This window comes from Antechinus flavipes, chromosome 4 (genome assembly GCF_016432865.1).
Source record: "Antechinus flavipes isolate AdamAnt ecotype Samford, QLD, Australia chromosome 4, AdamAnt_v2, whole genome shotgun sequence".
NCBI classification, from domain to species: Eukaryota; Metazoa; Chordata; class Mammalia; order Dasyuromorphia; family Dasyuridae; genus Antechinus; species Antechinus flavipes.
Genome location: NC_067401.1, coordinates 484,422,847 through 484,435,019, shown reverse-complemented (window position 1 = coordinate 484,435,019; position 12,173 = coordinate 484,422,847). Strand labels below are relative to the sequence as shown.

The window sequence follows — 12,173 nt, the reverse complement described above, 5'->3', positions numbered from 1 at the left end:
CCATCCTTCAGGGAGAGGAGTTCATAGAAAAGTTGGAGAGTTATATATTAAGAGGAGAGAGAAACAAGAAGGTGAAAGGGCAGATGGAAGAGGAAAAAGAGGAAAGGGAAGAGGTATAAAGTAGGATATGAGGAGAGTGAATGAGCAGATCTAGAAGCCTGCCATCAGTTTGGATATCTCAAGGAGCCATGAGGAAGCATTTTAGTAGGTATGTTGGACTTCAAGGATGTGAGGTTAGTATCTTCCTTTAGTCACTTTCTAGATGAGTGAAATTAGCTTCTCTAGACCTCAGTTTTACAGAATGAGAAGATTAGAAGACTTCAAAGACTCCTCCAAATCTATAAATGTTAACTAGTAGCTCAAAATCTTTATGTTCTTTATTGAGAGTAATCATGCTTGATCTAATTCAAAAGGTTTTATTTATTTGTTTCAGGTGAGTTTTTTTCAAGCAAAAAGTTTGTGACTTTATCATAGATATGGTTCAAATGATCAAATGAGATGCTATCTTTTTAAAAGTGTTAAGTATAGTGCTGGCAAATTGTAGGTGTTTAATAAGTGTTTGTTTCCCTCTCTTGTATTCTATCCCTCCCTTTTTAAAAATTGTTTTCAAGAAATGGCTGTGGACATACACTGGAATGTGGAATTATGAAGGGAAAGATCAAATTGTATTAGTGAAGAATTTGGATGGCAATTTTACAGGACCACATAGACAAGTATCAAATATGAGAAGACATGAAGGGACTGTGATTTGTCCCACTGGAGGGTCTTGGGAGGAAGATCTCAGACACATTTATTGTAGGAGCATTAAGATATAGTAACTTTCCCTGATAGAAATATTCCAGGTAGAGGTCCTGCCTCACCTACTTTAATACATAAAGAACACTTACTTGTAATTAGCACATTTATAATTTGTAAATAAATGGTTGGTGTTAAAGGCCTCAAATTTGCTTTCTTAATTACTTTGCCAGTTACCCTATAATTACCTTGCAGTATTAAATAGCTTAGTAATCCCTTGTTCATAGGAAACTCAAAGATAAATTTTAGGCCATCCTAATTTGGACTATCTCCAATTTGGGATTAGAGGAGATAGAAATAATGATGTTTTGCTGTGTGCACAGGGATCTTTTTTTAGGGAATAAATTGTTAGTTTAAAAACGTTACCAGTTAGCCATCTATAAACATAGGAAGTCTAACTGTTCTTTCTCCAGTATTTTATTCAGATATAATAATGTAAAATCATTAGGAAGTAAATACAATGAAAGATATTTATACTGAATATTTTTTGTGTGTAAGGGGGAGAAGGAAAAGTTAACTTAGATAATAATATCATTCTACTTAAGTGACAGGATAGTAGCTCCTAACATATTTATTAGATATGAATACAAATCCATTTTTCAGCAGGTACAACAGAAAGCTAATTTGGATTTTTCTGGGAGACTTACACCTCTAGAACTGGTATAAAACTCCTGAGCTAGATGGAATTAAAGATTAGAATAGATTCCAATGTTTTGTGGCAATTAGGTAGGATAGCTACTTTGGAGAAAAATCAGTTTGTAAGGGAGGGGAAGAGAGCACTTTGGCTTTAGCTTAGGTTCCTCCCCACTCCTTTTAGTTGGACCTTGAAAGTTTGGGACTTTTCATTTTTTTTTTGTTTTTGTCTGAGGCAATTGGGGTTAAGTGACTTCCCTAGAGTTACACAGCTAGGAAATGTTAAATGTCTGAGATAAGATTTGAACTCAGGTCCTCCTGATTCCAGGGCTGCTATTCTACCCACTGTGCCATCTATCTGTCCTTGGGACTTTTCATTTTCATACTGTAGCTCTTCAAATTGGAGTAGTATATGCTGAAAAGTGACAACAGTGTCTGTATCAGGAACCAAGGACAGACTGGACAAAATTCAACTCTATCTATCTATCTATCTATTTAGCAGAAAAGCTATGTATCTTGAAGACTCCAACAAAAGGACTCCAGGGGCTATGAGTTACTTGTACTTTCTAAGCTTGAGCCCACTTTCCTTTGGACTTTATGTATACATGTTTCTATTTTCCCCCTTATAATTACCCCTTTCTAAAAGCTAATTAAGACTGGCTGACCAGCAGCTATCACTCGATACTGATAATTATCCATTCAACCTCCTGAAGTTCTTCTCTTTTTCTCTTTCTATGGCATGATTATCAATGGACTACATGGATTGTCCAGTAGTAATCCCTTACTCTGACTTTTTGACTGGTTCAAATTTTGACTAGATCAAATTTCTTTTTTCTCATCATCCATTCCTAATGACATCCTTTGTACCTCTTCTTTTCTCTACTTCTTATTTGTAACAAGCTGTGTGCTTGCTCCCAGGCTTTTTGGCATGATGTTTTCAGCCATGTTTTCAAATGCCTTCAATGAAGACAAACATGGAATCAAACTCAGCTACCACACTGATGGTAAATTCTTCACCTTGAAAAGGCTACAAGCCAAAACCAAAGTGGAGGGAGTCTTAGTGCTTGACTTTTTGTTTGCAGATAATTGTGCACTCCATGCAGCTTCTAAAGCTGAGATGCAACATTGTAAAGATCAGTTCTCTGCTGCTTGTGCTAATTTTGGTCTAACAATTAACACCAAGAAAATGCAGGTCATCCATCAGCCAGCACTACACCATCCATATGTGGAAGCATCAGTTACAGCAAATGGTGAAGTTTTGAACGCTGTGGAAAATTTCTCTGACCTTGGTAGTATACTTTCCAGGGATGTCCACATTGATAATGAGATTGACATAAGCATTGCCAGAGCTAGCTCAGTGTTTGGGAGGCTCCAAAGGAAAATGTGGGAGACAAGAGGTATTAGACCAACTACGAAACTGAAGGTCTAGAGAGCCATTGTGCTGATCTCATTGTTATATGTCTGTGGAACCTGAATGGTCAATACCATCCTAGGAAGCTGAAGCGCTTCCATTTGAATTATCTTAGGAAGACTCTGGGATCACTGGCAGGAGAAGATGCCAGACACTGAGGTCCTTTCTTGAACTAAACTGCCAAGCATTCCAACTCTAATGCAGAAAGCACAACTCCATTGAGGTGACCATATGGTCCTAATGCCAAATGCACATTTGCCAAAAACATTTACTTTCTGGAGAACTCATCCAGGGCAAGTGTTCACAAGGTGGTCAGAAGAAGCGATATAAGGACGCTCTCAAGGTCTTTCTTAAGAACTTTGGAATTAATTGTATGACATAGGAGACACTGGTCCAGAAGTACCCATCATGGTATGCCCTCATCAGAGAAGGTGCTGTGCTCTGTGAGCAAAGCAGAATTGAATTAGCCCCAAAGAAACACAAGATGTGCAAAATTAGAGAAACCAGTCTGTATGTTCATAGGTACTATTGTGTCCAACCCATGCCAGAGCACTTTGGACTTGTATTGGTCTGATCAGTATACAATTGGACACACTGTAACTGATGCCATTTTGGTCCTCTTCAAGAACAGAAGACAATAATTAATAAACTATTTATAACATCTTACAGCCCAGAGGTGGAATCAGTATAGGGTATTTGGGAGGGAGATACTTGTTAGAATATAAAGATTTTAGAATAGGAGTTGTTTTATTCTTTACCCTTGTAGGCCCAGTTCTTAGCACAGTGTCTGCCACAAAATAAGAACTTAATAAATCCTTGTTGACTTATTGGTATCTACTTCCTGAGGGCTGTATTTTCAGCTCCACCTTACCCTCTCCTAGGGCCAGTTGTCTTGATATCCCTTTCTCTTACTGGTCTCTTAGCCACAACTCCCCATCCATGTTGCCTTGGCTAGTATGCCCTTTTCTCATGCCTTAATCTCCTGGACAGATGATGTTCCTCTATTTCTAAATGAGTCATCTGCCCCAAGCACCTATGACACAGAAGATCCCCAGGATCAGAAAGGGAATAAATGGAGATATTTATGGGGAAGGATGCTGACCTCCATTATTACCCTTTCTCTCTCCCTCCTTTATCACTATATCATGGTCACCTTTCTGTTACCAAACCATTTGATAACATCCCTTTGTGAAAGTCTTGAGTTCTAATTTACTACCTGTTATCTGGCTGTTATCTGTTATCTGCCATTTACTATCTGAGTGATTCTGGATGATGTTTATCTGAGCAGTAGGTTTCTTCATCCATAAAACAGATTGGAATAGATGGCCCTCAAGGCCCTTTCCAGTTTTCATTTGACAATCCTAGATTTGTTCCTTTCATATTCTTCTCACTTCTGGAAATCCCTAAAACCTAGATTTCTCCTAAAGATATCTTGGTACCCAATGCGGGGCTGACTGCTTTTTCTCCTCCAACCTCTCACATGTAGAACCAGGAAAAAACTGGAAAATCCTTGATCTGCATTTTCAAACACTCCTGCCACCATTACTCAGCAGCCTTCTTTTTTCCTTTAAATTTCATTCCATTGTTCCAAAATGCTCATTAATATCATACGTGGACCTTTATCTTACTCTCCTTCCTTTCTATAAATTTAATACTTCACTCATAGTTTTTTTTTTCCTCCATTCTTTTCTACTACCCTAGTTTGCCAATTGCTCAGCTCCTCAATTCCCATTTAGGGGCTCAACCTTTTTGGTGTGTTTCATGGATCCCTTTGGGCCCCTTCCTCAAAAAATATACTTAAATGTACAAAATGAAATACACGGGATTACAAAAGAATCAATTATTTAAAAGTAAATATGTAATTTTTCTCCACCCAAGTTCATGGTCCCCTTATGGGTCTGTGGACCCCAGTTTAAGAACTTCTGCCTCAGATCCTCTTTTATTCCCTCTCTTATCCTCTCCAATACCCAGCCCAGATTAGGTGAATCCCTAGGTGCTAGAATTCCAATTTATGGTTCTACTCTCATCCACCATGGGTATTTTTATTGACCTTTGCATGATCCTGAACTTCAGTTTTTCAGAGACTATAGTGTCCTATGATCCCTAGCCAGATAACAAAAACCAGAGAACATTGTTGTTTAAAAAATGGTCCTTTGTAAAACTGGGTCACAGGTGTAAATCCAATCCCAGGAGAAACCCTTACTCTCTTCCAGGTGCCTCTATGAGGCAAACTCTAATAATAAAACTGAATCTCTCTTAAGTAACTATTGGCTCTTTTTATGTGCAGAAATAGTTTGTTTCTTCACTGAGGCTCAGGCAGCCTTTAATTGATCATTAGATCACTCGATACACATACCCTTTAGGTATTGCCTAAGGAAAGATTAATTTTCAGCCTCAGGAAAGACTTAAAATTGGCAATCCTGGTTCTCCTACATATGGCTGAGGCAATTGCATTATTCTATTGCAAAGTGAAATTCTGGCTATTGCAAAACCAGAATTACACCTGGGACTCTTCTTGGCAAAAAACAAAAAACACAAATCGTAAATAGTAGGTATAGAAAGAAATGGAAAATCCATATATATCCTGCAAATCAGAGATATATCAGTAATAAGCTAATAAAGAAATATAAATTAAATAAGGTGGCCAGTTGGGGCATGTAGAGCCTTGAGAAGGAACAGAGAATTCAGGATACAGAGATGACTTATTTTGGTCTGCTGGATTTGATTGAGATGGGGAGAAAAAGCACAGGAGGATTAAAATACAAAAGTGATGAGATTCTTGAGCAAAACATAGGCCTCCAATAGGCCCCAAAGTGGCCTGGAATTCAAAGGCAAGGAGGGTATTATTCACCTTCCCAACTGTATTGTCAAAAGAGAGGAAAACTTGCAACAGAGGGGCTTGGAAATTCAAAAGGTAATATTGCTCGCAAGTATTTTCTTTAGTCAAAATCCCAAGCAACACCAGAATCTGAGAGCAAATAATTTTCTTTCTTTGACCCTGACAAGTGCCAGAGCCAGGCATGAAGAATAAAGTTGGAGGCATGTTCTATTGGTTTGGGACTCAGAAACCACGGTCTGCCATTTATTGGATTCATGAACTTGAGCAAGTCATTTCAACTTGGACTCACTTTTCCTATTTCCTTCAGGGGCAAGAACATCTCTCCTAGACACCATATGGAAGAAAATTAAAGTCCTGTATGTTAGAACTAAAAGGGACTTTTGAGATTGTCTGCTTCTAATCTTTTTTCAAGTCATTTCCCTTTAGGAGCAAGAAGTACAATAGCCAGCATATTAGCTCATTGTTAAAAATGATGTCACTGCTTATCACCCATTCTCATTTATCCCTGTTTTCTCAACTCTCATGTTCCAATTTGCATTCACAGAATCAAAGGATCATAATACTTATGAGTTTAAAGGTACAAAAGTAGATATTTTGTCCCATTCAGGTAATATATAATCTATTCAATGTGTCCAATAACTGGTCAGTCTAGCATTTGCTTGATAATCTCTAATAAGGAAGGGAGGACCTCATTCTAAGCTTTCTGAGGACATTTGCTTTTTTAAAATTTGTATCCCTCTAGTTTAGCACAGTGCTTGAATTTAAAATTGAATTTAATATTAATATCAATTTATTTTACTTTTAATTTAATTAATTTAATATTAAATATTTGTCAAATAGATGAATGAATCCATAACCTCCAGAAGCAATCACTTTCATTTTGGAGCAGCTCTAATTTTTTAGATATTTTTCCCGAAATCCTCTCATTTGGACTCTGCAAATTTTATCTGCCAAGCTTCTTCATCTGAAGGACCAAAGTGAATAAATCAGATCCTTCTTCCTCCTCCTCCTCCTCCTCCTCCTCCTCCTTCTCTTCCTCCTCCTCCTCCTCCTCCTCCCCCTCTTTCTCATTGTTATCATTGTCATTGTCATTGTTATTATCTTATCATGGTAAAGTTTGTGAGGCACTTTGGATATGTTATCTAAGTTGATCTTCACAATAACCTTGGGATATATTTTTATTTTACAGATGAAGAAACTGAGACTGAATGAGATTAAGTGATTTTCCTGAGGTCACAGAGCTAATAAATGTCTGGGGTTAGAATTTGAATCTAGGTTTTCCTAACTCTCTATTCACCACTCTAATCTACTGTGGTTATTATTTCACATGAGTCTTTTCTTCTACTCCCAGGGCTTCAGCAACTACTGTTATTAGCATCAAGACATGAACTTCTTTTATGTCATTTCATTAAAGTTTATTCCTGATTTATTTTTTGACTTGTGTCACTTTTGGTTGTCTAAAGTGCTCTTTGACCCAATTCTAGCATTACAAAAACAGAAGTACTGCTTAAAAATGAAAGTGACTAATTTTGAAATTAATGTGTTCATCCAGCCATTTGACAAGTATTTATTAAGAATCTATTAAGATGATAACAATGATGGCGATGAGGAGGAGGATGATGATGATGAAGGGGAATCAGATTTATTCTCTTTGGTCCCTAGGATGAAGAAACTGAGGCATAAAAGTTCCAAAGAGTTGAAGAAATGCCAGAAAAAATATAGAGCTGTACCAAAATGGAAGTGACTATCTCTGGAGGTGATCCATTTGTGCTAAGATGAAGAATACAAATTAAAAAGAAAAACAGCTCCTGTCCTCAAAAATGATGGCTCCTTTGTCATGGTGTCACTATACTGTTGAATTTCTGGCTCTTATTTTAATTTTGAGTATAATAATTTTCCCTGTTAATTGTGGTTCCAGGCCATATGACAACAGTACTAGCATATTAGAAAAATAACTAACCACATGTCAATTACAACTCTCTTAAAGACAGTTTGATCAATAAATTAGCATCAGCAAATAATTACTCCCTATATCCTTAGTCCATAAAATGATCAATAAAGTCAAATGTCTAGTTGGATATTTTACATCCAATGATTGCACAATAAACAGACAGCAGAAAATATGTTGGGGGAGATTAATGGAAAGATTTAATTCAATATTACTTCTGTTTTTCCTTTTAATTAGCAAAAAAATGTCAAATTTGAAATACCCTCAACTTTTTTTCTCACTTAAGTATTATTATGGTATAGTTGAAGATAGGATGAATGGTTTGTTTATTGATCCATAATATCTCCAATGCTATAGCATGTGGTCCCATTTCTTAACAAATGCAAGGAGGATGTCAATTCTTTCTTAAGTTTATTGATAGGACAGGGATTCCTACCAAGACAAAATTAAGAAATAATATAATTAATAATATGAATAATATAATATATAGTATAATAACTAATATTTACTAGAACGTTAGGTTGTGTCGATTGCTTTACACATGTTATCTCATTTGATCCTCACAATGACCCTGGGAGGTAAGTACTATTAAAATTCTGATTTTTATAAACAAGGAAACTGAGTCAAAGAGAGATTAAGTAACTTTTAACACAGTTAATAAATGTTTGATGCAAGATTTGACCCATCTTATGTATGTCAAATCCAATCCTACCTATTCTGAAGAAGTAGTTCTCATTACAGCCTCTGACAAGTCTCCATGAAAAGAGATGATTGCTCTTGCTTCTTTTCTATAAACAATGTTTCAGTCAGAATTCACCCCAAATCAATCTTCTCCTTTTCTACTATTTTATTGTTCACTAAGGAGACATTCAAGCATAGTTCAGCAACATTCCTTCTTCTAGTGTTTATGTTGACACTGTTTCTTGGGTTAAGAAAAATATGAAGGACATGAAAAGACTACAACTTCTGGCCATCAGTTAGTCAGTCAGCTGGTACTAGAGTACTGCCACTATAACAAGTAGCCAACTTTTTCTTTGCTTTCTGAATTACTCACCTACTGGTAATAAAATAAGAGGGAGGCTAGATCACAGCTTTGTAAGAACAAAGCATTTTAGGCTGGGATAGAAGAGAATTGAATACTAACTCACAAGCACTCTTCATTTCATTTAAAGCAGCTGTCTTGCTGTTCTTCACACACAAAACTCCATCTCTGTGCTTTTTTACTGAGGGTCCTTCCATTTCTGAAATGTCCTTCCTTATCTCTACTTCTTTTAATCTATATTGTCCTTCAAAATTCAGCTCAACTTCCATCACCTTCTATATAAAGCCTTTAAGGATCACCCCTTTCCCCAACACACATACACACACACACACACAAGTTGTATAGACATATATACATTTTTCAGAATGCCAACTTATTGAACTGAAGTGCTTGTGATTTAGCATTTAATCCTTCTTTATCTAGGCCTAAAATGCTTTATTTTTATTAAGTTAAAATGTGGTCTTCCTCTTATTTTATCACTATTGGATGAATAACTAGGACTGTTTCAATTTTGTTCTTCATATTCCTAGAACCAGAAAATATTGCCAGAAAATAAACAATTAATGAATGCTTTTTATTGTTTTATTGATTGATCTTGGGGAGTGCCTAACCAAGCTTTATTGGGATGCTATTATGAATCTAGACAGAAGAAAATAAAAAAGCATTGGGATGTAGAACCACACAGATATGTAGACTTTCTTGTCACCTGGAATTGAATTAGTCTTGCAGCAGAACATTCAATGGTCTACAAATTTATCATAGACCATTGGCTCTGATGACTTTTCTGATTTGTTGAAAAAGATATAACCCTCAAAAGACTTGCTTACCCATCTTATTACCTTGTTCTCTATTGTTAACTCTTAGAAAGTGAGGAGGAAAGAGAGAAATGTGGTTTTGACTGTCTTATTCCCTGTGTCTTAAAAACAATACACACATATGTATGTATAAATACATATGTAACTAAACTAAACAATTCAGTTTCAATAGTTTGATCTTGAAAATCCTTATAACTACATATATAAAACCATATAGAGAATGTATAGCTACAAATGCATGCCATGTATGTGTGTGTGTGTGTGTGTGTGTGTGTGTGTGTGTGTGTAAAACTATATATATTAGATACTTGCCCTTTGACACTTTCTAGTTATGTGATCTTGGACCATTGATTTAACATCTCTGTGCCTTATTTTCTCCATCTGTAAAATGAGGCATTGGCCTTGATAGCTCTGAGGTTCTTCCCAGATTTAAATCTCTGATCCAATACATCTCTTCCTATTAGTATCTCCACTGTCTTATCTCACTAATCAATAATGGAAGAGCAGAGTATGGGACAGTAAGGAGGGGGTCTTTGGGACAATTACATAATTGTTTTTATTTATTACCTGATATTATCTCCTGGAACCCAGAGGCCTTATTTTATTTTCTGAAGGGAGAAATAGTGTGATACCACTGCGCCCCAGATGCATTTTGCTTCAAAAGATGGAGTTTGTGTCTTGCTAAGTAAGAGAAGTAAATCAGGCATTAATGGGGCCAATATTTTGCAGTGAGTTAGAGCCACAGGCACAGGGAAGGCAGATCCTGCAAGGAGAGAGGAAAGGTGAGCATGTGGGTTACTTGTAATGTGGAAAATAACCTTTTAAACTTTTATGCCCCTCTCTAGGGCAGGAATGCTATTCTTTGAAAGGTTAGGCTGCTACAAAAAATTGCTGCTTCATTTTTCATTTTAGAATCAATTTTTCTATTAAAAATAAATTGCACTTTAAGTAACCTGTGATATGTTCAGTAAGAGCTAGTGGCTAAATGAAAATTTTATTTCTGTAGTCCTGGTGATATGGTAAGATTGTCAAATGATGAAAAAGAAAAATGTAAATGTGCCTCATCTTCAGAGGGACCCACCTAAAGCTGAATAGAGATTTTGTTTACAGACACCTCCCTTCCCTCCAGTGGATACTCTGAGCCCAGTGTAATGTCATTATTAGGGGAAACTATTCCTTTCTTATTTTGACCTGCTTTTGGCCAGAGGGTCCCTACCCTTTCTGAGTTTATAATTCGGTAGGGAAATGAGGACAAATCTACATTAAAAAATAGAAAGTAAATATAAGTAAAGACATAGAAACTTAAATTCAGGATAAAGAGGGATGTCACAGGGAATCTAGATTCTAAACCCATTTTTTAAACTTGGCTAAAAATCACAGAGCTCATTATCAGCAAAAGTGAGATTTAAACTCACCTCCTCTATTTATAGTGTCCATGTGTTATACTTTCTCCCAAAGGTCAAGAACTCAAGTCTTTCTGACTCCAAATCCAGCTGAATCCCCTACATCCCAAACAGGCTACCTTTCCATTAAGTACCTTCATTGTGCAAGACACTGATGATTCAAAGTAAAAAAAAATGAGTCACAGTTCCTGATTTCATAGAGCTTCCAAGAGAGCAAATTCTATCTTTATTATATCTTGAAGTCAAGGTAGAATACTTCTCAAATGACTGTACCCTTGCATGGTTGTAGGTCTTTGCTTCCTAATTTCTGATATCTCTCTGGGTTTTGTTTGTTCTTGCTTTTGATTGTTGTTAGTAGGTTTGTTTGTTTTCTTTTATAGTCATATGCAGGCTAGTGTTTAACATCCAGGCTCTAGAGGGGGAAATGCATGCACACACCTTTTAAGTTTAATCTGTATTCTTAACACTTTCTTAAGTCTAAACAACCAACAAAACAATAAATCAAGCCCTACTTCTAGCAATGGAGGATTTCTGAGGTGTAAATCTCACACTGAAAATTTAACAATCAACTCTCACAAGCTGGTTTTAGCTGGCTCCAACACAACCCTGTCTATAGGGATTTCCTTGTGAGAATTTCCTTTCTTACTTGTATTTTAGTTGTTGTTCTTTTGATGTACTTGGCACATTTCTAGTTGTTTTGAGGTGATAAAGAAAAGTTAGGATAAATAGTATATATATTCACTATCACTTAACCATGTTTCTGGAAGTACTCCAAATCCCATTTGCAGAAGCCATCTTTTTAATCTGCTACTTTCTAAATATATCTTTCCCTTAGCTAACAGCTGTGACGAAAACCTTTTTTATTCTATCCCTATGGTCTTTGATTTCCGGTTGAGGATTTTGTAATGCACAGTAATACTTTCTAGGTTTCTTCTGATGGTATCACTATTTCCTCTAACTTACTAATCATTTAATAATTATATACTAAGTACCTGTCCCAGTCATTGTATCATAGCCTGGGAATGCAGAGACAAAAATGGACTACCTTCAAGGAGCATACATAGGGAAGACAGTGGTCATCAAGCTAGACAAGTGTCATGAGGCTCTCTATCACACCCCAGATAAAAAGCCAAATAATATCCTACTACTGATGTCAAGTTGACATACAATTACCTTGTATCTATTGGGAAGTTGTCGGTCACAATTATTGGTGATTTTTTCCCCATTTCTGATTAGTCCAAAATGGCTTTTTTTCTGGGTAATGTTTCTGAATTCATCATTAATTAG

The 12,173-nt window shown here is 36.3% G+C and overlaps 1 long non-coding RNA gene across 4 annotated transcripts in view; it reads right to left on the bottom strand.

Moving 5' to 3' along the window:
- The window catches only part of LOC127563497 (uncharacterized), an 85,102-nt gene that overhangs the window by 8,718 nt on the left and 64,211 nt on the right, over positions 1 to 12,173 (bottom strand). For 2 of the 4 annotated variants that reach the window (XR_007953977.1, XR_007953976.1), the window contains 2 exons: positions 10,899 to 11,298; positions 10,057 to 10,246 (listed from right to left, as the gene is read on the bottom strand). The exons of 1 other annotated variant lie outside the window; for it this stretch is intronic. This is a non-coding gene — a long non-coding RNA (uncharacterized LOC127563497). Of the gene's footprint in view, positions 1 to 10,056; positions 10,247 to 10,898; positions 11,299 to 12,173 lie in introns of those variants that run through there. One more of the 4 variants, XR_007953978.1, reaches the window with a different exon arrangement.